The following is a 5482-nucleotide window of genomic DNA, read 5'->3' on the forward strand; positions in this document are numbered from 1 at the left end:
AGAGTTGTCAGGGACTATTTGGTCCTCCGTTAGAATTAACGGAATAAAGGACTTAAGTAACTGACGAAGTTAATTGTTAGGGACCAATCGAGTAATTAATTTTAGTTGGGGACTAAAGTGTCCAGTTTGAAATTCTTTGAGGACCAAAATGAGTATATACTCTAAAAGATATCACACCAAAGTTTCTTCTTTTGTTATTGCTGCAAAATTTTCAGGGCTTTTGGGTTTGTAGATTCTGTTTAATTTCATGGGATTCTTTGCTTTTGTGGCATGCCATGGTCAGTTGCTGTTAATTTTGTGACATTATTTATTTCTTAGTTATACTTTTTAATTTTCTTTCATCCTTATGTATATAATTTGTTGTGAGCATAGAATTAGTTAGCTGTATTACTTGCTAATTGCTTGCTTTTAATTGTGATTGGACATTTTGTCAATGTGTTCTTGTTGGTTGATTTACCTGTTTGTATCAAACTTTTGGAGATTTTATTCATATTTCTTCATTTTGATAGCACCCTTTATTTGTTTTCAGTGATTTTCTACCTACCATGAAGAGGACAATGCCATGGAGTGATGAAGATGATGACTCCTCGGGTGACGAGTTGCCGGCTTCGCATTCCGACTCTGACAACGATAATGAAGCCAGTGGGAAGAAATCAAAAGGTATTTGATTGAATGAATTGGTGACATGTATGATGAAGTTTTGATCTTATGAAAAGTTCTTGATTGAATGATAGTTGCAAATTGTATCTAGGCTGAATCTATGTGTCCCACTGTGACTCCCTTCATTTCAAACTAAAAGGTCGATTTGAATGAATGATAGGTGCAGATTGTACAAATTGCATACTAGAAAAATTAAAACGACTTATCAATATGAAATGGAGGGAGTAGATTCTGAAGAGTATCCTAGTTTTATTGAAAGATGAATGTGGCAATGCACATAGATGGTTGTTATGATTATGTACAAAAACTGTGTTTCGAGCTGTGCGAGGGTTGTAAATATCCCAACATATATATTATTCACAATGTATCTCATGGTTTTATTCTCTATATTTGCTTCAACTCTAGCATGTGTATCAACTTCCATTCTAGTTGTGAAACCTTGATATGGTTCTTTCAGGTTTTGTTTTGAATATTTTTTAGCACAAAAACAAAAAAAATGGAACATTCCTTGATGATCATATCGTTGTTGGCAACTGATAGAGTAGAATTTCTCATGGTATGTTCTAACCAAACATACCCTAAAGTTGAAAGATGGTTGAGAGACAATTTATGGAAGAGAGGTTGCACAATTTGATGATGCTGCATTGTCAGATATGTTGTTTCTTCTTGTTAATGTGGATAGTGATTAATAATCTAGTGATAATGTTGAGGTCTTGAGGATAATTGCATACCAAGCAATTACTGATGACTATATAATCATGGTCTTCCAGAGGATGTTACGTCACCTAATGTCGTGATCCATATCACGTGAAATGTTAGATTACCTATTAGAAGAATTGATTGAGATCTATACATGCATAAAAAGGATTGATAAATGTGAGTATACAATCAAGTATGACAAATGTGATTCCAGTTATGGTTTCTTTACCTTCTAGAATAACAGATATTTGGGCAAATTATGACAACCTTCACTCAGGTTTGGCGAAATTCATCGTGATTCTCATCTATTTGTCTAGGTGACATTGACCTTTCTGATGTTACTGTCTTGTTTATAGGGTCTTAGTATCATATTATAAAAAATACGAAAGTATCAAGTGTATTACTACTCAAATCTATGGATAGGATAATCAATAATGTGTGATTTTAGAAAGAAGTTGGATTTCATGAAACCTAGGGAGACACCGGTATAATTCGCCCTAGATATTTTCAATTGAACTTAAATGAGAAACATTGGGATCTTTAGCATGATTGGTGAGTGTTGTTGGTTCATGAAGTTCCTATTTTCCATAACCAATATTATTATTATTGCTTCATACTTGGTGCTTTTAAAAAGTTGACATATTGAAATTTGCTCACTATTTTGATTGCAATATGATTTTTCTGTACATGTCTGCAGGAAAATCTGGGAAGCAGAAAAGTGCTGCAATTGATTTTGAGGCTCTGAGGTGGCATGGATATAAAGGTGGACCGTCGGTATTGAGGGTACCCTCGCCGAAAGAAGGCGACACAAAGTAGGATTGGCCTTGGTCCACTGGAAAAGACAAGCGTGACAACAAGGAAACTGAAGTATCATACGAATAGCAACAGAAAACAAGGGAGGCTATATCGATTGGAGAGCAGCTGGCGACTGTTCAGACTCGGAATGATAAGAAGAATCTTTCATTCTTTCAGAAGGAAAAGAGGAAAAGAGAACTTGGTCAGGCAAGTAGAGGGAAAAGTTATGTTGAAGAAGAGAAGAGGTTGTTGAGGGAAAATGGTATATATTCTGGTTTTGATTCTTGATTTGCTAGAGTAGAATCCACTTCATCATGTAGAAAAAAGTTCACTATCATCTGTGGTTTTTGTTGTAATGAAAAAGATTTGTTTTTAGTAACTTGAAAGGGTGAAACATCAAACATATGAATTAGAGGGAAGTTTTTATGGTTTTAACTTTTAAGAAATATCTATGGTGTCAAGATTGTATTTTGGGAAGGCAATTCTATCCGCCCCATGTTAAATGGAGCGGATTTGGTCGACCTGATTGTTTTTTGTTTGGGTATGGGGCAATATGTCCCATTATCTCCAAAATTTATAACTCAAATGTCATATTTTTTCATGGTTACTTGTAGATTTTAGATTCAAATTTCACTCTTAACTTTAGAAATAAAATAATAAAAAAAACGCTCTTAGCGTTTTGAGGTACTGATACTAGAAGACTGTGATTCAGTATCATGTTTGTTAGTTCAGAGACTGGTACTAAAATTTTTGTCTCTGTCTCTAAAATTTCAGTATTTCAGTACTTCTAAAAAGGGAGGACACAGGAGACTAAAATTTTTAGAGATAGAGACTAAAATTTTAATAATATTTTATTTTTAAAATACGTTCATTTCAATTTATTAATTCCAATTTTACCTTTTGTACAAATTAAATTAGAATTTCATTCTTGTTTCAATTTCTGTCTCCCACTTTGCACTAAATAGAATACTAAGATTTATTTCAATCTCTGTTTCTTAGTCTTTGTCTTTCAGTCCCAGTCTTTCCATTTTTGTCTCTCCACTAAATGCTACCTAATAGATTAAAGCAGCGAGACACCAAGTATAAGGCTTTACCTATTGAAAGGAAGGAAATTGCAAGGTAAGTTTGCAATAGCTTAAAAGTTTTCTTTAATGTGACTGAGATGTTTTCACGAACTAAATATCCCGCTCCTAATTTATATTTTTCTCGAATATGTGAGGTTAAATTATCATTGATGGAGTCGTTGCAATTTCCAATTGAGATAATAAAGAGGATAACAGCATCTATGTTAGAGAAATTTGACAAATATTGGGATGTATGGCTATCAAATACGACTTCAAGAAAGCCTATGATCGTTTAAGATGGAGCTTTTTAAAAGAATATTTACTGAAATTTGGTTTAGAAAGGAAGTTCACCCATCTCATTATGGAATGTGTTTTCATCTGTCTATTTTGATGTGCTGTGGAATAGAGAGGGGACAAAGATTTTCTCCTCCATAAGAGGAATAAGGCAAGGGGATCCGTTATTCCTTTACCTTTTTGTCATAACTATAGATAGATTATCTCATCTCATAGAAAAGAAGGTAGAGAAGGATATGTGGAGACCTATGCGGGTTGGTAGAGATGGACCGAAAATATCACACCTCTTATTCGCAGATGACTTACTTATATTTGCAGAAGCGCCAGAGAACCAAATGAAGGAAGTGAATAATTACATGAAAACATTCTACGAGGTGTCGGGATTAAAGATAAGTGAAGCCAAGACCTAGTTATCTTTTCAAGCAATGTAAAAAGAGAAGAGAGAAACCAGATAATGGGATTGAACAAGTATGAAGAGAAGACTAGCATAAGGAGATATCTAGGTGCTATGTTAACCAACCAGAGGAAAGAAAGGGATAAATTCAAAAAGGATTTGGATTCTCTAAAGTTTAAATTTCACTTTAGAAAGTAAAGTGTGATCTCTCACCATTTATTTTATAGGTGGGACCAAAAATAAATATGAGAGAGAAACCATTCAAGGGTAGAGGATCACACTTTACCCTCTAAAGTACAAATTTAAAATTTAAAAGAAAGGGATAAATTCAAAAATGTTTTGAAAAGAGTACAAAATAAACTAAAAGGATGAAAAATGCAGTTCTTATCCTTGGATGGGAGAGTCACAATTACAAAGTCAGATTTTAATCCAATTGCAAATTTTGAGATGCAACACACCAAGATTCCCAAAGGCATATGTGAACAGATTGAAAAAAATCTAGAGATGCTTTATCTTGGGTGAGAATCAAGGTTAGAGAAAGGTACATCATGTGGGATGGAACATGCTATGCAAGCCAAAAATGCAAGGAGGAATAGGTCTGAGAAAGATGAGCAGCATGAATGAAGCTTTCCTCATGAAAGTTCTTTGGAGACTCATAACAGAGCTAGAATCTCTATGGGCGAAGGGTCTAAAAAGTCAATACATAAATAAGAGACAGGAAATTAAATCACTTATCTCAAAGAAAAAAAATACTCTTTTCTGACAGGAAAATTGGGTCCCAAATGAAAATAAGCTGTCTAATTATACGCTAAAACCTATCTCAGATGAGGAAAGGGAGGCAGCAGTGGCTGACTACGTGGGAGAAAGAGGAGAATGGACATAATTAGTTCAACCACAGGCCTTGGCTATCTTCTTTGGAGTTAAATCTAAAAAACAACATCGACATCTCATCTAAACACCAATCAAAAGATACCTTTTTTTGTTGTATGCTGGTAGATCACAGTAGTCCTTGACAAAATTAAAAAGACTTTATACAAGGATGAACCGTATAAGACGACAACAAAAGAGACGAATAAAGACATCAAATAGAACCCACCTATACAAGGTTAGGTGAAATTAAACACTGATAGATCAGTTAAGAATGAATCTAGAGGACTGTTAAGAACATACAAGGGAGAATAGATTAATGGTTTCGTAGCCTGAAACTTGGGGGATGAGATCAAAAAAGTAGTGATTCAATGGAGATAATAGAAAAAATCAATAGGGAATTAAATGGTGGAACTCACTATAATTCAGATTTGCGAGATGAAGAATAGACTATGAAAAATCTCATTCCAACACACACGAAGGGAGAGGAATGAATGCGCTGACTGGCTAGCCAAGCGAAGTTTCAAGTTCAACCACGGATCACTTTCCTTGACAACCCACCTGATGACTTAAAGGAGCAGTTAATTAGAGAAGGAAGAAAAAGGTGCCTCCAATGTAATGTCTGATTTGTTTTTTTTTTCGGGCTTAGGCCTTGTACTCTAACAAGAAAAAACCACTTATATTATTTTATGGTAATAAAAATGCTATA

General features: G+C 34.4%; 1 pseudogene; it reads left to right on the forward strand.

The window, feature by feature from the left end:
- The first annotated feature begins 243 nt into the window (after positions 1-243).
- Positions 244-2508, forward strand: LOC112713060 (uncharacterized; annotated as a pseudogene).
- The last annotated feature ends 2974 nt before the right edge of the window (positions 2509-5482 follow it).

This window comes from Arachis hypogaea, chromosome 9 (assembly GCF_003086295.3).
Source record: "Arachis hypogaea cultivar Tifrunner chromosome 9, arahy.Tifrunner.gnm2.J5K5, whole genome shotgun sequence".
Lineage (NCBI taxonomy): Eukaryota > Viridiplantae > Streptophyta > Magnoliopsida > Fabales > Fabaceae > Arachis > Arachis hypogaea.